A 24,311-nucleotide genomic window follows, 5' to 3' on the forward strand; every position below is an offset into this window, starting at 1 on the left:
GACCTAAGCCAGTACAATATACAAAAATGGCCTAATCTATGGTCCTATGACTAAAAGGTCTCGAAAGGTGAGGAAGGGCCGTCTATATCATGGTGCTCTAATATCATGTCTAATTTGTTGTGGGCCTCTTGGAGACTTTCTTCTACTATGCATAGCCGGTCCTCAAAAGTGGTCTCCAATGCCCGCATCTGAGCTTTAACGGTGGCCTCCATCCTCTGCAAGAAGGCAAGCACGGGGTCTATAGGGGGTGGTGTGTAGGGAGGGACTTTGGCTGGGGATCCTTGTAAGATAGGATCTGGTTCCTCCTGTTCTCATTGCTGCTGTGCTGCACTGGAGGATTCGCCTCTTTCTCTCCCTCTCACTACTACTTGGGGAATGACATTCCCCTCAGCATCAATTAAAAGGCACTGATCCCCCACTAGCCTACATATCCCCATGGAATCTGGATGGTGCAGTAAATCAGAGGCACCCGATAGGGCGTAGCGATTAGGCAAGCACAAACCTAAAGTGGACAGCAATGGCAGTGATCAGGCCACCCACTGTAATGTTTCCCATTACTTAGTGTGATATCCTTTGAAAGTGGTTGTAGAGGAATTAACCGGTACTGCAGAGCTGGCCAGTCACCATGCACCATAGGAAAAATAGTTCATTGGCGTTTACCACTCCCAAACTATCGCTGCGTCCCATGATGGTGTGGGCAGGGAATCGGTGCATGTAGTGTAAAGTGAGGCTTGCCAACCCACTAGACTTGGATCTGCTGGAGTTGTAAATCTCTGAGTTTGGCATAATGGATTGCTAGAACTCAACACTATTGTAGACCATTCTATTCTGTGGTATTTCTTGGTATCCCAAACTATCAAAACAAAAGATGGCATTGCACTCGTCCATGTTCAGGGCACGGTCGACCCCCAAGAGGCTAAAAGTGATCCTCCCCATATCACTTTTGTTAGTGGCCCAAAGGATGGCTTGGAAACTCCCTAGGAACTCTAGAGTGGTGTCCCTATAAGTGGGTAAGCAGAGTTGGGTAAAATGAGTCCACCCAATGCTATTAAAAAGGATATCCACCTCCGCTTTCAACGCTAGTCTCTTTAATAAGGCAGTATCCATATATTTTATGGATGAAATCTTGCGGTTATCAAGCCTGGTGCATAAATCTTGGTGTTCAGTGTTGTAAAAAGGCCAGGCAATGGAGAATTTTGGTGCTGGTGATTATTGGGGTTATGGAGGTTGTGGTTCTTGTGGTGGGGCTTAACGAGTTCTTGAGTGTTAGGAAGGAGGTTGAGAGGGCGAGGGTGGTGAATCATGACCTCCTCGTGATGAAAAGTCGATCTACCTGCAGCTCTCTTGGTTGGTGCCATGGAAGAGGAAAGGATGAAGAGGTTTTAAGGGTTTGGAGAGGGGAATTAAGATGAGAAGGGAAACTTGTGATGAAATCTTTGGAAAGAGGGGAATTTATAGGAGTTGAAAGGGTGGGCAATGGTTAAAAGGCATTTAAAGGGGCAAAGATGGCATTTGGAATCATTTTCCAGCCTCTTCAGTGCGCTATCTGTGACATTTTACACGGGTCTGTGTATCACTACACGGCTCGACCTGTTCTGTTCTTCTTGTTCTGTTTCTCGAGCAAGTACACAGGTCATGTACTATTACACAGGGTGACCCGTGTAACTTTCTGCCTACGCATTCTTTTGTTTTTTCATTTTACACAGGGCCGTGTACTGAGGAAAAGAGGCCCATGTAAGTTTCTACCCCAGGTTGTCCCAACCTTATTTTTCAGATTCTCTGGTTATACGGGCCATGTGTCTTCACATGGGGTGACCCGTGTAACTTTCTGGAGTGCCTATATCTATGAGGTTTCAAAGTCTAGAATGTTACACGGGACGTGTACCATTACACAGCCTGGCCAGTGTAACTTTTTGGGTAAAATTTTTTTATGCTCTCTGAGGGTATTTTCTTATTTTAGCTCTCCAGAAGGTTATGCTAACTTGTTTTATGTGAAAGAATTGAATACAAGTAGGAGTTAGCAACAGAATACTCCTATATTTTGTGATTTCCTCTATGGCGTGGATTAAACTTGTCTATCTCCTCTCCCTTTCTATGTTCTTCTTATCCCATGTGCGATGTAAAGAGTGGGGTGCCTGTAAAATGAGAATGAACATAAAGAAAAGGAAATTAAAATGTAAAGAAAATGTAAAATCTTGAGTTACCTCCCAAATAGCGCTTGTTTATAGTCATTAGCTCGACTGTCTTTCGACTTTATGATTGAATTAGAGGATTGCGGTAGGATTGTGTGAATCCTTTCTCAATTGTATCTCCTGAGAAGTATGGCTTCAATCTATGCCCATTAACTTTGAAGGTAGGAGATTTCACTCCATATTTCTCTTGCTCTGTGAGGAAAATTTTAGCGACTTTGAAAGTGCGGACCATTTTGACATCAGCTTTCCTGGGAAGAGCTTTAGGCTTGAGTTGAAGAGCAGAACAAGGTCTCCTTCTTTGATTTCTTTCCTGATTATGTGCCTGTCGTGCCATCTTTTGGCCCTATCCTTAAAGATCTTGGCATTCTCGTAGGTATTTTGCCTAATTTCATCCAGTTCATTGAAATTTGTAGAAGTCTTTTTCTCTAGCATCTTTTAAGTTAAAGTTCGGGGTTTCTATCACGCAATAGGCCTTGTCTTCAAGCTCAGCGGGAGGTGGCATGATTTCCGTAAACCAAGCAAAGGGGTTGTTCAATGGGAGTCTTGTATGCGGTCACGGTAGGCCCACAATGCATCATCTAATTTTAAAGACCAATCCTTCCTTGAATGATTAACCATTTTCTCAAGGATTTACTTGAGTTCCTATTTGAAACTTCCACTTGACCCTTTGGTTTGAGGGTAGTACGTTGTTGCCACAATATGAGTCACTCCATACTTCTTTAGTAATGTCTCAAATTGCTGGTTGCAGAAGTGACTTCCTCTATCACTGATTATTACCCTTGGAGTGCCACATCTTGTGAAGATGTATTTCTTGAGGAATTTGGTTACCACTCTGGCATCATTTGTTGGCATGGCTATTGCTTTTATCTATTTTGATACATATTCAACACCAACCAAAAATAAAGATGGGAATGGACCCATGAAGTCTATTCCCTACACATCAAATAGCTTTATTTCAAGTATACCATGTAGTGGCATTTTATTTCTCCTCGAGATGTTTCCTATTCTTTAGCATTGATCACATGTCAGCACAAACGATCGCACATCTTTGAACATATTTGGTTAGTAGAACCCTATTTGTAAAATTTTAGCTACCGTTTTTGTTATGCTTAGATATCCTCCATAGGGTGATGAGTGGCAGTGTTGTAGGATACTCTTTACCTCCTCCTCTGGTTTGCATTTCCTTATCAAGCCATCATAACATCTTTTGTACAACAAGGGTTCCTCCCATGTGTAGTATCTCACATTATGCAGGAATTTCTTCCTTTGCTGGTAGGACATGTTGGGTGGCAAAACCCTACATACAAGGTAATTAACAAAGTCAGCATACCAAGGGGCTTGGGAGATTACAAACAAATTTGTATCTGGAAAGGAATCATCAATTAACAGGTCATCAAAGCTATCCCCATGTTCCTTTCACTTGAGCCTGGATAGATGGTCGGCTACCATAGTTTCGGCTCCCTTTCTGTCTTTAACTTCAAGGTCGAATTCCTGTAGAAGTAGAATCCACAGGATTAACCTTGGTTTTGATTCTTTCTTGTTCAGTAGGTACCTAATGGCAGTATGACCTGTGTAGATGACAACTTTGGAGCCAATCAAATAAGTTCTGAACTTCTCAATTGCAAACACAATAGCTAAAAATTCTTTTTCTGTGGTTGAGTAGTTGACTTGTGCATCATTAAGCTTTTTATATGCATGGTAGATGGTGTCGCAATGGGATTTTGCGATCGCCCGGACGATCACTCACCGAAGTGGAAAAAGTGAGGAGTCGCCACCTTAGTTTTGAGGGTAACTAAAGAAAACCATTTGAGAAGATAAATAAAGAATGAAACCACTTCAAGACAGAGATTCTAGGTTTGGGGTCCGTAAACGGGTGGGGAAGGTGTTAGGCACCCCACCTCGTCCCTTAATAAGGGTAAGTAGGTTTAATTTTGCGTCCTTTATAAATTAGTTAGAAGGGCTTTAAAGGGAATGTTAATCCTTTTGGTAAGAGGAATATTTGGTTTTCACTAATTAGGATTACCCGGATACACAAGTAAATGAGACAACCTTAGTGAGCGAGTGTGAGAATCGGATAAGAACTCTCCTCAGGCCTCTTTTAAGTTATTTATTAAAGTTTTGAGGAGACAGGATAAGAACTCTCCTCCGATCCTTTAAGTTATTTATTTTTAGGATGAGACCGGATAAGAACTCTCCTCAGATCCCTTTTAGGCGTTTATTAAAATTTTGAGGGGCAGGATAAGAACCCTCCTCAGATCTCCTTTAGAATTATTTATTAATGTTTTGAGTTGAGGCCAGGATAAGAACTCTCCTCAGATCTCTATTTAATGTTTATTAAAATTTTGAAGGAGACCGGATAAGAACTCTCCTCAGATCTCTTTTAGGCGTTTATTAGAATTTTGAGGAGGCAGGATAAGAACCCTCCTCAGGCCTCTTTCGGATTAGCGAGGAGCACTGGAAGGGGCTTTGCCGATCTCGAATTTCAATTTCAGCTACATGTCACAAGGACCTAAAACTAAGGTTTACGGCATTCAAAAATCTTTGGAGATAAGGTTTCTTGATACCCTATGACTAAATGGGTAATACTAAACTTGATTTACCGACCTTCCATGTAGTCATTTTACGCATACCTATTAATGTCCGATCATTACGTCTAGTTTATTTTGGTTTTATTCCTCTTCATGGTATCTTGCGAATTCCGTTCACGTCGACCTAATAGTTTGGCTATTTTCTGGCGTGTTATTCAACTTTCTCTTTTAAAGAGACCCTTAAGTTCTGAGATACCTATATTTTGCACGACCACTTACACGCTACTAGGAGCTAAAAGCTCGTATTGAAATAGCGAAAATTGATGAAATGATGGACCGATCACTAAAGAGATAATTCGAGAGTAACGTTCTTTGAGATTTTTTGCTTAGAATAAACTTAGAGAAAACCGCATACGTAAAGAGAACAAAGAAAGTGCGAAAAGTAAATGCAAATACTTAATAAAGCGATAATATGAACTCTTACTTGTGAGGAGCCAAATATATTGAAATAAGCGTGAGGTGGTAAATAGTGATGAAGATGGCGGATTGATCGGCTGAGAGTTGATGTCTGTGAGGAGCTAAATGTATTGAAATAACTATGAAGTGGTAAATAGTGATGAAGATGGCGGATTGATCAGCCTGAGAGTTGATGTCTGTCGTGAAACCGAGAGATGCTTTAGCTAAAAGGTAACCAGGTAAGAACCAGTGGAAGGAAGTTGAGCTTGAGCGGAAAGAAAGCGAGAGATGATGAGAGTATGACGGATAATGAACAAGCTGGAAATGTAGAGTTCGAGTATTCAAAATCTTTTCAAGAAAACACTCCACGAAAACTAGTTTCAAAAGTCTTTTAATCACTACAAAGCAGAGTAACAAAGCTGAATGAAGTTTGAGTTCCTCCACGATAATAGCGACCTCTTGTCTATATCTTTTTTCCGTCCTTGAGCAGTTTTTCATGCGGTATTTATAGGAATCGGGTGCTCCCCATGAAGGGTCGGGATTTATTTTGAGGAGATGGAGGGTCAAGATTTTGAAGTACATGATCGGATGTTCGGGAATTAAAGAGAATCAAAACAAATGGTGAGATCGCTTCTCGAGAATATTTGTCCTTTTCCTCTTTTAATCGCGGTCTTGAATCCTCTTGTCGGACGATCGAGGGCTAAGAGTGAAAAAGCATTTGGTATTCGTCTTCTCTTTTGATCCAAGGGTTCGGATTCATCCTTACAAGTGAGATCAACGGTGGAGATTGGGATGTACAATTTGTCATGACATACCGGCACTGTCGGCATTGCGGGCGATTCTTAGGCGTGCGGTGGAGATCTCGTGCTTGCGCTTTAACTACCTCGGCTCGATTCGGCGATGGTTATTGGGATTTGTCTTATTCTTTTTGTCTTGATCCCTCCTAGCTCTATTCCGATCTCTCATGCGATCTCCTATCTCGATCTCTTTTATCCCTTGATCGATCTGGATTCGGTCCAAGCATTAATTGCATCTCGATTCTCGGCGTGCGCCGTTTCCTTCGACAATAAATGCTCATTTTCCCTATATATACCCACATCGCGGAGACATTTTCTTCATCGACTTTCCTCTCTTCATTTCTTACTTACCTTGTTCATTTGCTCGGTAGAAGTTACGGCTATAAGCGAGGCTTTGATCTTTTAGATGGATTTCCTTTCTCACGTGAAAATTTACGATCCGGTGATTGGATGATCCTAATTGGCGATGGTGAGAGAAGCTGGATTTGACCGATCCGTATTGCGGGCCTCGGTTATGCCGATCTCGAGTTGCTCAAGCGAGTTCATTCGGCTTCTCATCACATTGAGTGTTTACGGCGATCGATCCACATTGGGTGTTAAACGGCGGATGAAGCATCCGTCGGCAATATCCTGGGATCGATTATAAAGCGATCCTTAGATCGGTGGTGGTATCCTTGGGATAAGTTATAAGCTGATCCTTAGATCGGCCCCTTGGATAGGATTTTCGTCGGTCTCTAGAGATCGCCCAAATGATGTAATTCTTCAATGTAATCGGATCTCTAGAGATCTCCCAAATGATGTAGTTAGACCTTTATTGTAATCAGATCCTAGAGATCGCCCAAATGATATGTCGATCTCTTGAAAATAAAGACTTTACTTTGTCGGTTATCATCTTATTATTTTGCATTGATTATTTTCCGATCTACGATGTGATTATCAATCGATTCTTTACGAATGACCCTTACGATCCTTTATTCAAAATGTTTAACTCATTATGCGATCTCTAATTAGATCTCGGAACATTCGGTTATTTGAGAACATTTGTCGAGTCCCACCAATCGATGTCTTGCCTAGAACTTGCGAGCATTAAATGCTCGGACTAGTATAAATAGGGGTGGGAGGGTTAGCAGTTGTTCTCTCATTCCTTTCTCGACCTCTTGTTCGCAACTTGAAGTTCTCTCCTTTTCTCGGTTCTTGGCGCCGTCGGACTCGGTAAGGGCTTTAATCCTCTTTTAGTTTAAGTTCTTTGTTTCTTTTGAAAATGGCGGTGCAGAAGGTCGGAGGAAGCGGCGAGCCCTCCTTCCATTCGGTTCTCATGGTCATCGTCGATGAAGAAGAAGCGATCGGGCCCGTGCAACCTAAACCCCTAGGGTCTTTGCTCCAGTCGAGTGGGTCATACCATCAAGGCTTGCACCACCTTCAAGGAGAGACCCTTCCTATAGGCGAGCTTAGTCGGTTCTTGAATCCGATCTGCAATCGTTTGTTCAAGAATATAACATTTGTCTGATTCATATGGTGATCAAGTGCCATGGCGATCTTCGTGTCGATCACTCTTTTGAAGAGGATGACATGGTTATGGTGTATGAGGAGCAGTTAAAGGCGATGCGAGGTTCCCTCTAGACAATTTCTATAAGGAGGTCCTAAAATTTCACGAGTATCCATTGTTCAAATCCACCCCAACTCGTGGCGGATCTTGGTAGCTTTCAGAGGTCTATGCCGAGCTAAGGGAATCGGACCTACGGCTAAGGTGTTCGCCAGCTGCCTGGACTAACTTCGCGAAAGGATGGCGAACCTGGTTCTTTCAGGCAAAGCCTCATTGCGGGCTGTTTTCCGATCTGCCCTCATCCCTTAAGAATTGGAAGAGCCAGGTTCTTCATTCGAGGAAGTAAAGATCATTTGCTTTGAGGACTTTCCTCGTATTTGAGTGGTACGAGGGCCCTGCCGAAGCACATTACCTTGAGTCAAGAGAAGCTCGGTAGTGATGGAGTGAAAAGTCGAGCGCCACTCTAAAATATTCTGTCCAAATCACGGTGGCGCCAGCGCACCATTGGACCATGCAGCGATCACCGGCCAAGCTCGCGAACTTAGCTCTCGACCTCGGCATTGGTATTTTCTATATCTCGGTTCTCGGGACCTTAGAGATCTCACTAACCTTTTCTTTGTGCGGTATGGCGGGTGGTGAGGGTTCTAGGAAGCGGAAGAAGGACAAAGAGATCTTAGGAAAGTAAAGGAGATGAAGCGTTGAACGACTTCAAACACGATCACGAACACAGGGAGATACAAAGAGACCCACCTCAACCTTGGTCCGCCGACCACTTTGTCGAGATCTCCTCCTAGATCGGAAGAAGCGACCCCGCCTCTCTCAGTTGTCCCAAGCACGGAAGGGGGCCTCCTCAAGCTTACAGGAGGACCTCTTCTCGTGGCGCTCAAATCTTGATCATTGCTTGAAGAATAGCAGGTTTGTTAGGGAGAACCCGATTTTGCCAAAGTCACGGGATCTACCATCTTCTTTCGGGAGGATCGGGACAGGCTATCCGGAGTGGTCTCGATGATATCTTGACTCGAACCATGAGCCTAAACGTGGAGTGTCTGGTGAACCAGACCATGATTTGGGAAAAGATTCAGCGCCTTGGTAAGGAGGTCGGGAAGAAAAATCAGGAAGTGGCTTCCCTCCTATCTCAACTTTCATCCGCTCAAGATTATATATCTCAAGTTGAGGGCGGGCGAAGTACCATGAAGACCGGTGGCGAAAGGTCTCGTGACTTGGTGAAAGTGAGCGGGCTCTCGAGAGAAGTCCGGGCACTTGAGGCCATGCCGCTCAGTCGCTCAACTTGTAGAGGAGCTTAATGCGAAGGATAAGGAGCTTTCGGAGAAAGACAAAGAGCTTAAGGAAAAGGATGAAGAGATGGTGTCGGGAATGGCGGAGCCTATGTGAATGCTCATAAGGATCTCTTGGCCGAACTCCAAAGCGCTATCTGAAGAGGACTTCTCTTGGATGGGCGACTGGCTCCGGGGCGAGGGTGAAGATAGTGAGGAGGAGGCGAGGAAGAGAGAGAGTGAGCGAGAATGTAAATCAGTGGGGTGATCCCACCGAATAACTGTACAAATTAAGAAATGAAATGGAATATCTCTTTTGTTCAATGAATGTTTGTGATTGGAAAATCTTTGAATTGACTAAGTATTTGATTGTATGAGCATAGCGAAACATGAAATAAATGCCATTATTAATATAAGTATAAAAGATCAGAAAGCACAATAAGCATGAGATCGGTGGGGAGAAATCTTTGAGCGGGACTTGATTAAAATTGAAAATTTGACTTGAACACTTAAGATCGGAACCCTCGTTAAGCCGAACCAAAACTTTAGCTCTTAATCTTAGAAAGGAGGTCGGCAATAAAGCGGTAGGAAAAGATCTAGTGCGGTTCATTTTATTTATCAACGAGAGATCGAGGAATATACTTGTCAGGTCCGGAATTTAGACAAAGGGTTTGAGAGGTCTGTAAATGATTTGAGAGATCGGCGAGGCCTTAATGAATATGAGGACTCGGCATTAATTCAATTCTTTGTGAGGAGAGATCGGAAATGTGACCGCCTATCAAAGAGGATCGGAAGCGTGATTAGTTGTTCAAAGAAGAATTTTTATTGATTCTAGGATCGGCCAAAATATGGTGTCGGCAGTGCCCCTCTTTACATAATTTCTATTAAAGGAAAAATTTCCGTATAGGAATTATGTAAAGATCGAACTCATATTTTGGGCGATTAGGTGTTGAAATTAGGAACTAAAGTACACCTAAGTTAATGACCTAGAAAATTAAAATCAACTTGGATCTAGAAACCAAAGGTTGATAACAGGAATGTAAATTGCATGAAATTAAAATCAACTTAGATCAAAGAACCGGAGGTTGATAACGAGAAAATGTAAATTGCATGAAAATCAACTTAGATCAAGGAACGAGAGGTTGATAGCGAAATGTAAATTGCATGAAATTAAAATCAACGTAGATCAAGGAACGAGAGGTTGATAACGAGAAATGTAAATTGCGAAATTAAAATCAACTTAGATCAAGGAACCGGAGGTTGATAACGAATGTAAATTGCAGAAAATTAAAATCAACTTAGATCAAGGAACGAGAGGTTGATGGTGGAATGTAAATTGCATGAAATTAAAATCAACTTAGATCAAGGAACCGGAGGTTGATGGTGGAATTGCGGAAATTAAAATCAACTTAGATCAAGGAACCAGAGGTTGATAGCAGGAAATGTAAATTGCATGAAATTAAAATCAACTTAGATCAAGGAACCAGAGGTTGATAACAGAAATGTAAATTGCAGAAAATTAAAATCAACTTAGATTAAGGAACCAGAGGTTGATAACAGGAAATGTAAATTGCATGAAATTAAAATCAACTTAGATCAAGGAACCAGAGGTTGATGGTGGAATTGCAGGAAATTAAAATCAACTCACAAAACAAGTTTGACTTTGGCACATGAAGTTATTCCCTGACAAAGTGTACTTAACAAGATAATGAAGGCGGACGATTAATGGAGGAGGAGTTGTAAGGCCTGACCTATGACCCCGTTCTTTCGGATGTCCCTTTTCCGTTCCCGACTTTCTCCTTATTCTTCGGAAAGCGCCCTTGTGGGTTTTCACTTTCTTTTCGTCCATTCAACCAGAAGCGCCCATTCGGGTTTTCACCTCTAGTTTTTTTTTTTTTTTTTTTTTTTTTTTTTTTTTTTTTTGGCGGCTATTCCCTGCAAATCTCATAGTAAAGTACGCGAGGTTATCAATTTTTAAATTCAAATCTTATGGCAGAAATTTAACTAATCAATAGCGCATTAGTCAAAGAGAAAGGATAGTATTAAAAAGTGAGTAAGCAGGAAAACAAAAGCAGAAGGAATGGAGTATAACTTTATCATGGCTTTAGGAAAAATAGACTTTCAAAGGAAAAGGAAAGGTACAAGGATAGATCTCATATATTCCTTTTAGTTGGTTTTGAAGTCTTTTAACTGCCATATTCCAAGTTCTCTGAAGTCCCATGCCGTGACGGTTGCCTCTCTATCTGCAGTTTCATGCCCCCTTCCTTATTCCTCCAGTTTGGTTCTTGGGACGCCCTTTTTGGTTTTCACCCCAAGAAGGTTTTTTTTTTTTTTTTTTTTTTTTTTTGGGTTTCATCCCTTCTCCATTTTATGCATAGTATCTCTTGTGATGTCGGCATTCCACAGTCTCGGGAATTCTTCACCGTCCATGTGGAGTCAAGATCAAGGCTCCTCGATGCCTTTTTAACCACATAGGGTCCCTCGTAGGTTGGTGACCATTTGCCGAGGATCGTTTTGGTTTGGTAGTACTTTCTTTAGAACTAAGTCCCGGGTTGGAATTCGCGAGCGAGCGCTTTATCAAATGCCTAGCCATTCTCCTCGATATAATTGCGTGACATCTGCTTTGTTAACCTTTTCTCATCCGGCCAAGTTTAAGCGATCCAACCTTGGTGGATCCATTCGACTCACCAATCACGATTCCTTGAGAATCCTTAGGAAGGAATTTCAACCTCAACGGTATCTGCTTCCATCCGTAGACCGGTGAGTATGGAGTTGCCCGATTGAGGTTCTTATGGAAGTCGGTATGCATGAAGAGCGTAGGGGAGCATGTCATGCCAATCCCTATATGTGACCGTCATTTTCGGATTATCCTCTTTAGATTTTTGTTCGCGGCTTCCACGCTCCATTCATCTGGGGGCGGTATGGGGAGGAATTGAGATGTCGGATTACGTATTGATCACACAACTTCGAATCTTGGACCGTTCGGGTTCTTGGCGTTATCGGTGACAATTTCATTCGGAGACCATGCGGCATATGATATTGTTTACGAAGAATTTGAAAGCGTGTTACTGCGTGATGTGAGCATAGGATGTCGCCTCGACCCACTTGGAGAAATAGTCGATGGCTACAAGGATGAATCTGCCCATTGGATGCCTTGGGATTGATGGGACCAATCACATCTATGCCCCACATTGCAAAAGGCCACGGTGAGGCGAGATTGAGCGACTTGTGAGGTGGCACATTTATCGGATCTGCGTAAATCGACACTCGTGGCACTTAGGAAATACTCGATGCAATCCTTTTCCATTGTGGTCCAAAAATACCCACGTCGCATGATTTGCTTGGCCATCATGTGTCCATTGGCGTGAGTTGCACAATTTCCCTCATGAGTTTCAAAAGGATTCTCTTTGCCTCCTTTGCATCCACACATCTCAATAATTCACCGTTGGAGCTTCTTTTGTATAGGGTTTCCCCAGGAAAGTACCCCAATGCTAACCTCCGAATCATCTTCTTTTCATTTTTGCTTGCCCACTGAAGGAATTCTCAGGTTCTCTGATGAGCCGGGATGTCGTGATACCAAGGCTTTCCATCGAGCTCTTCTTCAATCATGAAGCAATAGGTGGCTCATCCCTTACTTTAATCTTCAGCGTCAAAGCGTCGCCCTTCTTGATTTGAGCCATAACGACTAGAGTAGCTAAGGCGTCGACAAATTGATTCTTGTCTCTACTCAAATGAGTGAAAGAGATTTCTTGAATTCCACGATCATCTCGATAAGTATTTACGGTAGGGGATTAGCTTGGGATCCTTGGTTTGCCATTCTCCCTTGACACGATAAATTATCGAGCCGAGTCTCCATACACCTCCAACTTTCGATTTTCATCTCTATAGCGACATGTAGACCCATTACACAAGCTTCATATTACGTGACATTGTTGAGTGCAGTCAAATCCCAACTTAGCGGCTATTGGGAAGTGCTTTCATGCAGGGATACTAGTGCGGCTCAATTCCATTCGGATAAATTGTTTGCTCGTCAAAATACATTTCCCACACATCGTGACCCCTCTTCTTGCGATCTACTTCATTAATATGTTCGTCGAGAACTCAAAATCGAGCTTCATAATCCGGGATAGGGTTTTCCGCTAGGAGGTCGACAATTACGCTACCTTTCACGCTTTCGGGTCATGTAGACTATATCATATTGGGAGAGTATAACTGCCACTTGGCTATCCTTCCGACACGAATGGGCTTTCGAATACGTATCGATAGGATCCATCAGGAGATAAGCCATGTCTTGTGATTCACATGTAGTGCTTGAGGCGATTCTTTGTCGGGCTAACTGTGACAAGTCTTTTCTAAGAAAGAGTACCTTGACTCATAATCATTGAACTTCTTGCTCGGGTAGTAAATGGCCCTCTCTTTTGGCGGTATCATCATCTTTGTCCTAAAACACATCCCATAGAGCTCTGTTGGTGCCATGTACAGGATCGAGAGGCACGCCCTGAGGCGGGACCAATCTTGAGTGGGTTTGACAAATCTTGTTTGATTGTCTCGAAAGCCTTTTGACAATCCAAATCCCATTGGGTAGGATTGTTCTTAGGAGTAGTCTGAAAATAGGCTCGGCTTTGGCGGTGAGATTAGAAATAAATCTTGAAATGTAGTTCAACTTTCCTAGAAAGCTGCGCACCTCCTTTACTGTTTTTGGGGCGGCATTTCTTGAATAGCTCGAACTTTATGCGGATCCACTTCTATCCCTTTCTCGCTTACTATGAATCCCAATAGTTTTCTGATCTAGCTCAGAAGATGCATTTAGCGAGTTGACTTCAACTTGTATTTCTGAGCCTTTCGAGCACCCTCCTCATCACTGAGCGTGGCTCTCTTCTCCTGGATTTAATGATCATATCATCCACATATACCTCCACTTCTTTATGCATCATATCGTGGAATAATGTGACCATTCTTGTATTTGGTAAGTAGCCGGCATTCTTCAACCCGAAGGGCATGACCCGATAGCAAAATACCCCCATTGGGTGATGAAAGCGGTTTTATTCTTGTCTTCCTTGTCCATCGAATCGATTGTACCACGATGCCCCATCAATACACGAACACCTACCCAATCCATGGCATTGTCAACTAACACATCAATGTGAGGAGAGGGAAATCATCTTTCAAACTTGCTTTATTAAGGTCCTGTAGTCAACACACACCACGACTCTCCGTCTTTCTTCATTCTTTGGGCGACATTAGCCACCCATTGGGGATATTTGACTACTTCCAAGAACGGCGTCATCTTGTTTCTTGACTTCATCCGAACCTTGAGCGGTGTGTGGGATTCATTCTCCTCGATTTACGCTTCACAGGATCGTTCACGGAATTAAGGGAATCTTGTGCGTCACTATCACGGGGTCCAAACCAACCATATCATCATAGCTCCATGAAAATCGTCGAGAAATTCCTTAGCGGACCGATCATATCTCCCAATTCCTCACTCTCCACTACCTTAAGTTCCCTTTTTACTTCTTGAGCCTAAGTTTATTGTGCGCGTTTCATCTTCACAAGGCACGAGGAGGGTTCATCTTTTCATTGCTTTCTTACGTAAGGTCTTCCTCGAATTACTTGAAGTAATGGCGATTATGGAATTTCAAAATTAACGGAGGAATTTCTGAGTCTATTGGATTATTAGGTGTTAATTGATGAATGGTCCTAAATGAATAAAGAATAGAACATGTTATAAGGATGGAATTAAAAAGAAAAGAGAGTATTGGATTTAAAAATGCGCTATCAATTCATTAATATTAATGCCATAAGAAAAGGTCCATTCTGATTACACTTGTCACCATGGACAAAATGATCAAGTGTAGATAACGGAGGTACTTTACTCAAAATTGAGTGCGAGGATATCCTCCGTTGTCGGTTGTCAAGCTCTGCTCCTCGACCATGGGTGAAACTAGGGCCTCATACAAGGAATCGGTTGGATGACATCTATGGATGGATCATCGGTGATTCTTACGTACTTGCGGATGTTGGATGGCCGGTTTGGTGAAGATCTCGTAATTCTCGGGACTATTTTCATTTTCCGTCTCTGGTCGAACCTGCGATCCGAAGCATTCTCCTCATCGAGAATCGCCCATCCACGAGGGCATCCTCCTCATACCCCAAACCACAGCGGCCTATCTTACGAATAGCGGTATAGGCTCGACGATTCCTTGCAAGCGGTGCCCAAGCCTTTCCCCTCTTGATACGTTTCTTGACATTACTTTGGCCACCATAGCCATAGCCCCTTCCTTCCCAGTATCTTGCAATTCAAGGGCACGGAAAGAACTCTCCAATGATTCCTCGGCGCTTCCACATAAGGAAGTGATTGCGGCTTAGTGACGATATGGCCTCTTCGCCCCTTAGTGATGATTTTGCCGTCCTTAATGTATTTGATCTTACGGTGTAAGGTTGAAGGAGCAGCGTTTGCGAGTGGATCCACGGCCTCCTAATAACATAGTGTAAGCGGCTCAATGTTCATCACTTGAAGCGTGGCGTTGAAAGTACATGCCCGACTTGGATTGGCAAGTCAATGTCTCCCGATACCTCTCTCCTGGTGCCGTCAAGGCTCTTACCACCATTGCACTCGGCGTATATGCGATTGGTCAGCCGTGGCGGGCTAAGGTCGCGCTAAGCGGTACATTGAGGGCGATCCGTTATCGATGAGAACCTTGGCCACTATACAACCCTTACACTTCACGATTACATGTAGAGCTTTATTGTGCCTAAGCCCGCAGGTCTACCTCCTCTTGAGAAAAGGCTACGAGTGGATGCTGGATTTGTCCTACTATTTTCTCAAAGCGCCGGAGTAATGTCGGGGTTCACAAAGGCGATCCGAGATTCTTTGTAGGGCTTGTCGGTGGACTTAGAGCTCGGGATCGGTGATACTTGATGAAATTGGGCGGGGTTTTCTCAATTGCTCCACCACGTCATACTCGCTCTGCTTCATTATTTGGAGCGGTTCTTCATCTTCCTTGCGCTCAATAAACTCTGCTTCCTCTGCTTTCTCAACCTCCTCTTAGTGTTTCTTGATGACTCTCCCATTTTACTTTCCCTTTTTCTTCTCTCTTTCTTCGTTCCGTAACACCTCCCACTTGAGTTATAAACTCGACTTCTTGCTCAGTGGAGAAGGTTTTGTTGCAATAACGGGCCGGAACTGGTTTGGGAGTAATGTTGCTAGCGAGTCCAGCATAAGTCATCTGAAATGCTCGTGAGGAGCGAAACATGGTTTTAGTGGTGTTGGAGGTGAGGCAAGGCTAGGGGCGGATCTTGTTGTAGCGCTCCACGAGTAAAAACTTGGAAATTATAGTTCCAAGGGGCTGCGTGAGTATTGGTGACGGGAAGGCTGGGCGTAGTTCGGATAAGCTATTCTTGGCGGTGAGGCTCTTGGGGGTGAAAGTGATTAGGTTTGGAGGTAGAAGCGGTTTGGTGAGTCTAGCGGTGTTCACTTCCCCTTCCGCCTTTGTCGGCATCTCGAACTTTAAGAGATAACAAATTTGGACTTCTTGCTGAACCCCTCACAATCTTGCGACTTATGGTGTTTGCCCCTCCATGGTAAGGACACCGTACTCTCTTCAAATCCTGCTACTGAGGCAAAGGTGACCTTCTCTTGCGATATGGCAAAAATTTCTTTGAAATAAGGGACCAACTTGTCCACTTAGGTGTTGATCCTTCTCCCTCGGACTCAATCATATTCACACCACTACCCGCATTATGGTTAGGTAGTGGGTTTGAGGTGACATTGGGGAGGAACCATTTCCCTCGATCTTCAACCATCCGTTCGGATTAGGCGTGCACTCTCCCTGAGTGCCCATGATTGTCGATTGAATGCCCTTGTGCTCCTCCATGATACTCACAGCAGGCGGTGGCATCATACCACACAGGATATGGCGGGTGGATTGGGTCTAAAGGGTGAGTGCGATTTGGTTTATCTGACAAGGTATCGGTATATTTCCGAGAGGAGGAAGGGGTGGATCGGGATTCCTTGGAGGTCTTGGGTTATTTTGTGGTGGTCGTGGTTGAACTGGAGGAGGAGGTGGTCTTGGTTGGAAATTTGCAGGTGGGGCTTATTGTGGGCGTGGTTGTGAATAATTAGGGAAAGGGGTTGGGATGTTTGCGATAGTTTGGCCATGAGAGGAGGATATGGCGGTAGTTATTTTGGGGAATTGGGAAAATTATTACATCGAGTGATGGAATGCACATCACTCTCCTTTTCTTGCCAAAATTGGCGTCTTTTCCACAGGGTTCTCAGCCAACTCCTGTAGTCTTCCTATTCTCAGATTAGCTTCAATTCTCTCACCGGCTTGGATGATATCTGAGAAGCTATTGGAGGTATTTCCGATCATCAGGTTGAAGTAGGGAGCCTTCAATGTTTTGATGAATAGGGAGCAGAGTTCATTATCGGTCACTGGAGGATATACTTCTGCGGCCTTCTCCCTCCATCGTTGGGCATACTGCTTGAAACCTTCCTGGTCTTTCATGCCGGGTTACGAGAGTCCCTCCTCGTGGGTGCCGCATCACAATTGAATTTGTCTTTGCTTTAGAAAGGTATCGGCTAAGTCCTTCCCGAGTGCGACTTGCTCTGTCAATTGTATGCACCATCTCGGAGCTGCTCGGAGAGGCTCTCGTGAAAGAAGTGAATGAGAAGTCTATCGTCTTCATTAAAGCGGACATTTTGGCAATGTAGGTTGCGGTGGATCTGAGGATCTGAGTTTCCGCTGTTTTTGTCGAAATCAGGAACCTTGAATTTGGGTGGTACCACCACATCTGGCACCAATCTCAGTGACGACACATCAACTGAGCCATACATGTTCAACCCTTCTATTGCTCTCAATCTTTCTTCTAGGGTAGATAGTTTCTCGTTTTCTCTCACCCTATGTTCTCCTTCCACCGTATGATACGCTCCTCCAGCGGAGGCGAGGGTGGAGTAAATGTGGAGGATCGGGATTGAATGGTGAGGCTCGGCATTTGAGGCAATGGGTAATAGGAAAAAGGTGGGTCATTATTTATGGTCACCGGATTGTGATGATTGTCGGTCGGAATGGGAGGCGAAAGGTAAAGAGGTTGAAGCTTTTGAGGATCATTTGTTGTAGGAGGCGGAGGAGGTAATGGTGGGCTAGGTTACGAGCGAGTTTGTTACGAGACATTTCCTTCATTAGTCTCATAATTTGAAAGTGATCTTTCAACTCGGAGACTGTCCTGTAGGTTCTGTACTTGCTCTGATTTTCCATTATCTTCCTCGTTCGAGATCTTGTTAAGTACACTCGCTTGGGTTGGATCGTGTGCTTAGTCGGACTTGCCTTGTTTGAATCAATATTGATTTCTGTGAAAGATAAAAAATTTAAATGAATTTGAGTTTTGCAAAGAAACTAAAAGTCTGATGCAGACGAAGGATCTGATGGCATTTGAGAGCGAGTTGGAATGCGCAAAGGATAACGCATCAACTTTATCATGGCATCGTTTGATAGTCATTTGTGAATGACGGGATTGAATGTGCATTTATGATACTGTTCATATAGCGCACTCAATTTTCACATAACCCTAGCGAGGAGTTCCTACGAGTCATATTATTCATTCACAAATCTGCTTAAACAATGGTCCAAAATCATTTCATTAAGCTGAATAATTAAATCTGACATATTCTTTACATCGGCCTAGGTTAGGAGGTTCTTTATAATGAGATGACATTTTACGAGATACTCATATAACCTTTCCTCTTGTTTGGCGAGGATCGAACACTTTGAGCATACTCGGATTCGAGTAATAGTTCCTTTTTTCCTGTGCTATCATTTTCTCCAATGGTCCACATTTTCTTTGATCCTTAATAGAGGCGACTTGTTTCTCTTTCTCTTTCCTTTCTTTAGCACACTCTTTCAAGATGTCGTTGATGAGGAGTGCTGTTCTTTTAATTCAAGCTTCTTCTTCTTGTTTTCCTATTTATACTCTTCAACGAGTACCTCTTGGTACTTCATCCTTTCTGAAGCTTACTATTACGCCCTTTCATCTCTTTGACCTCGGCTTGAGAGTTTCTTTCTTTTCCCACTGTACCTCTTGCTCTTGAACCCTATCCTTTCGGCCCTTGCCTCTTCCTTGAGCTTTCTTAGCCTTCTCTTAAGTTTCTGCTGTTGGTCCTCCAATTGTTTCATTCGTTCTTGCAGCTGTGAGTTCTCGGTATTGGCCTTTTGTAGCGAGTCAACCAGGCAATTATCAGCTTCCTCTAATAGGGCGTCTTGGCGAGGTTGTCGTCCTTGAATTCTCTGGTAGAGTGTTCTTGGTCCCTATCGGCTCTCCATTTAAGGTAATCGCCCAGGCACTTGGGCCTTTGGGTGATCTCTCCATTAGAGTGATGTTTTCCCGGGACTTGCGAGCCATTTTCAACCCTTCTTCTTCCTTGAGCTCATGGTAGAAGTGACCTTGTGGTATTCTTTAATGTTGATCATGGTGTGTTGAGCCAAGCGCCTCATTACGGTCTTTGGAGTGTAACTTGTATACGGTTATTCCAATCGGGGACACCGAATACCTCTGTACCAATCAAGGCGGGTTGGCTTGGCGTCCTGACTTCCTCCAACGATAATCATGGCTATTGAAACTCAAAATCCGTTCCATCTTGTTTTCATTCTTGGTGATCACTAACCGGATCATCTTCTCAATGGGAGGTGGTCAAGGTACCAAGTCAATCCTTTTGTCTCCACAGGACACATGTGGTGATAGTCGAGGTATAATAGCGAGAGCAACACTTAATGGACCCTTTCCCTGTTATGCGGTAAGTTAGGGTTAACAAGGTTTGGCAAGAATTGCGGTATCGGATGATCCTGCCTTTCTCTTGTCCAAAATACCTCCTTTGCTGCGCAAGTGATGATCCCCAATGGCCGAGAGCAGGATCGGACCATAGATTCCCAAGGCGAGTGCTACGGAAGCTTGATCCCACTTTGTTTCTCTTGGAGGTGATGATCTAACCGCTTCTCAAGGTACGTCCAATGCCATCCATGCGTGTTCCTTTGTTGTTTCTCTGGACTTTACTTCTTACGGGAGAACCCAACATATGTGCCAACCGTTTCAGTGCCTATGCTCGAGGTGTAAGTAGATCAGGTTACGCAATGAGTATGGGATCCCGGCAATGCACGATATTCCTCCATAGCGGGGCCGTATCAATGTCATTGAAAGAGAACACTCCGTATTTAGGATTCCAAACCGTCAACATGGCTTTTAATGCGAGGATTTGGACCTTGACTTGCATTAAGGTTGCAATCCTTCCGTACTTCTCTTCAAAGCGTACCTTGACTGATCGGAAGCAACCTCCATCTATTAGACGGACCCTCGAGGTTGTTCATTTTGACCTCTATTTTGTCGGATCCGTGAAGGTATTGAGCTAATGTGTGCCTTGGAAACATCATTTTGCGAGTGCAGACCAATGGTGATTTGGACCAAAGTTTAGCATCTTTGAGCCTCTCCTGTACCGACTCAAGGATGCCATGATAAAAATGATGCCTATCCTTATCTGGACTCTTGGTTTGGTAACGCTTTGGGAAAATTTGTTAGTAAGACAAATTAGGGTAATTTTGAATCATCTTATTGTGAGGGTGACACGTACACATTTATCAAAGTAGGAAAATGTGTAGGCGTTTTAGTAGGATTCAAGATTACCCTCTAAAAAATGAACAAAAGGAAATTAAAGCAGAATAGGGTAAGAGTAAGTATGCCCTTTTGTCCTATAGTAGGAGACTCTAACAGGGTAAGCGCTACCTATCTGGATAGTTCTATATTATGAGGCAGTTTACTAGGGCTTAGAGCTATCGTGACGGTGTAGCTGAGGATCTAATTTTCTATTAGCCTCAGGTTCCCTAATTGCCCCTACTGTAAACAGTAGAGCCCCATCATACCCCCATGATATTATCGAGAAAAGTCCACGGGTATCACGGTAAATAGAACGAGTTTCAATTTGAGCAGAAGCCTTCACGGATACGAACGGGGGAAAAACCACGAGTGCTTACATGACCCCCTCCTACTTTCCTAAAAGGGTAAGAAAGCCGGGTTAGGACCATAGTGTGTGAGGACATTGTGTAAGTGTTCGGTGTGTGAAGGGACACTTTTACCTCTTCCCAATTCGGGATTTTATTTTTCCATTTTTCTTTTTCTTTTTCTTTGAAATGAAAACCTTGTAGGAGATAGAGCAGGCAAAACAAAATAGTTAGTAGCAATAATAATTAGCATATAAGACATCGTGAGTGAGCCCCTCTAAATATAATTTGATCGGACAAAAATTAAGCCTACTTTTGGACCTCTAGGCTGGGTTGGGTCAATATTTCCCCGATTAGTCGCATTGTCGCAATGGGATTTTGCGATCGCCCGGACGATCACTCACCGAAGTGGAAAAAGTGAGGAGTCGCCACCTTAGTTTTGAGGGTAACTAAAGAAAACCCTTTGAGAAGATAAATAAAGAATGAAACCACTTCAAGACAGAGATGCTAGGTTAGGGTCCGTAAGCGGGTGGGGAAGGTGTTAGGCACCCCACCTCGTCCCTTAATAAGGGTAAGTAGGTTTAATTTTGCGTCCTTTATAAATTAGTTAGAAGGGCTTGAGCAGGAATGTTAATCCTTTTGGTAAGAGGAATATTTGGTTTTTCACTAATTAGGATTACCGGATACACAAGTAAATGAGACAACCTTAGTGAGCGAGTGTGAGAATCGGATAAGAACTCTCCTCAGACCTCTTTTAAGTTATTTATTAAAGTTTTGAGGAGACCAGGATAAGAACTCTCCTCCGATCCCCTTTAAGTTATTTATTTTTAGGATGAGACCGGATAAGAACTCTCCTCCGATCCCTTTTAGACGTTTATTAAAATTTTGAGGGGAGACCGGATAAGAACCCTCCTCCGATCTCCTTTAGAATTATTTATTAATGTTTTGAGTTGAGACCGGATAAGAACTCTCCTCCGATCTCTATTTAATGTTTATTAAAATTTTGATGGGAGACAGGATAAGAACTCTCCTCCGATCTCTTTTATAAGTATATTAGAATTTTGAGGGGAGACAGGATAAGAACCCTCCTCAGACCTCTTTCGGATTAGCGAGAGCACTGGAAGGGGCTTTGCCGATCTCGAATTTCAATTTCAGCTACATGTCACAAGGACCTAAAACTAAGGTTTCTGGCATTCAAAAATGCTGGAGATAAGGTTTCTTGATACCCTATGACTAAATGGGTAATACTAAACTTGATTTACCGACCTTCCATGTAGTCATTTTACGCATACCTATTAATGTCCGATCTGTTCTGTCTAGTTTATTTTGGTTTTATTCCTCTTCATGGTATCTTGCGAATTCCGTTCACGTCGGCCTAATAGTTTGGCTATTTTCTCGACGTGTTATTCAAGCTTTCTCTTTTAAAGAGACCCTTAAGTTGCAGAATACCTATATTTTGCTGACCACTTACACGCTACTAGGAGCTAAAAGCTCGTATTCGAAATGACGAAAATTGATGAAATGATGGACCGATCACTAAAGAGATAATTCGAGAGTAACGTTCTTTGAGATTTTTTGCTTAGAATAAACTTAGAAAACCGCATACGTAAAGAGAACAAAGAAAGTCACGAAAAGTAAGCGCAAATACTTAATAAAGCAGAATATGAACTCTTACCGTGAGGAGCCAAATATATTGAAATAAGCGTGAGGTGGTAAATAGTGATAAAGATGGCGGATTGATCGGCTGAGAGTTGATGTCTGTGAGGAGCTAAATGTATTGAAATAACTATGAAGTGGTAAATAGTGATGAAGATGGCGGATTGATCAGCCTGAGAGTTGATGTCTGTCGTGAAACCGAGAGATGCTTTAGCTAAAAGGTAACGGTAAGAACAGGTGGAAGGAAGTTGAGCTTGAGCAGAGGAAAGAAAGCGAGAGATGATGAGAGTATGACCGGATAATGAACAAACTGAAATGTAGAGTTCGATGATTCAAAATCTTTTCAAGAAAACACTCCGAAAACTAGTTTCAAAAGTCTTTTAATCACTACAAAGCAATGAGTAACAAATGAATGAAGTTTGAGTTCCTCCACGATAATAGCGACCTCTTGTCTATATCTTTTTTAGTCCTTGAGCAGCTTTTTCATGCGGTATTTATAGGAATCGGGTGCTCCCCATGAAGGGTCGGGATTTATTTTGAGGAGATGGAGGGTCAAGATTTTGAAGTACATGATCGGATGTTCAGAATTAAAGAGAATCAAAACAAATGGTGAGATCGCTTCTCAGAATATTTGTCCTTTTCCTCTTTTAATCAGCGGTCTTGAATCCTCTTGTCGGAATGATCGAGGGCTAAGAGTGAAAGCTGGTATTGTCATCTTCTCTTTTGATCCAAGGGTTCCGGATTCATCCTTACAAGTGAGATCAACGGTGGAGATTGGGATGTACAAGACTGTCATGACATACCCTGGCACCTGTCAGCATTGCGGGCGATTCTTAGGCGTGCGGTGGAGATCTCGTCTGCCACGCTTTAACTACCTCGGCTCTGATTCGGCGGCGGTTATTGGGATTTGTCTTATTCTTTTATCTTAGATCCCTCCTAGCTCCTATTCCGATCTCTCATGCGATCTCCTATCTCCGATCTCTTTTATCCCTTGATCGATGCGGATTCGGTCCAAGCATTAATTGCATCTCGATTCTCGAAGCGTGCGCCGTTTTCCGCTCAGCAATAAATGCTCATTTTCCCCTATATATACCCCTGTCGACGGAGACATTTTCTTCATCTGACTTTCCTCTCTTCATTTCTTACTTACCTTGTTCTAGCTATAACTGAGGCTTTGATCTTTTTCCGATGGATTTCCTTTCTCACCGACTGAAAATTTACGATCCCGGTGATTGGATGATCCTAATTGACGATGGTGAGAGAACTGGATTTGACCGATCCGTATTGCGGGCCTCGGTTGTACCGATCTCGAGTTGCTCAAGCGAGTTCATTCGGCTTCTCATCACATTGAGTGTTAGGCAGCGATTCGATCCACATTGGGTGTTCCGACAGCGGATGAAGCATCCGGTCGGCAATATCCTTGGGATCAGTTATAAACTGATCCTTAGATCGGCTGGTGGTATCCTTGGGATAAGTTATAAACTGATCCTTAGATCGGCCCCTTCAGATAGGATTTTCGTCGGTCTCTAGAGATCGCCCAAATGATGTAATTCTTCAATGTAATCAGATCTCTAGAGATCTCCCAAATGATGTAGTTAGACCTTTATTGTAATCCGATCCCTAGAGATCGCCCAAATGATGTAATCTGATCTCTTGAAAATAAAGACTTTACTTTGTCGGTTATCATCTTATTATTTTGCATTGATTATTTTCCGATCTCTGATGTGATTATCCAATCTGATTCTTTACCTGAATGACCCTTAACTGATCCTTTATTCAAAATGTTTAACTCATTATGCCGATCTCTAATTAACCGATCTCAGAACATTCGGTTATTTGAGAACAGCTGTCGAGTCCCACCAATCGATGTGCTGCCTA

This window comes from Hevea brasiliensis, chromosome 16 (genome assembly GCF_030052815.1).
Source record: "Hevea brasiliensis isolate MT/VB/25A 57/8 chromosome 16, ASM3005281v1, whole genome shotgun sequence".
NCBI lineage: Eukaryota > Viridiplantae > Streptophyta > Magnoliopsida > Malpighiales > Euphorbiaceae > Hevea > Hevea brasiliensis.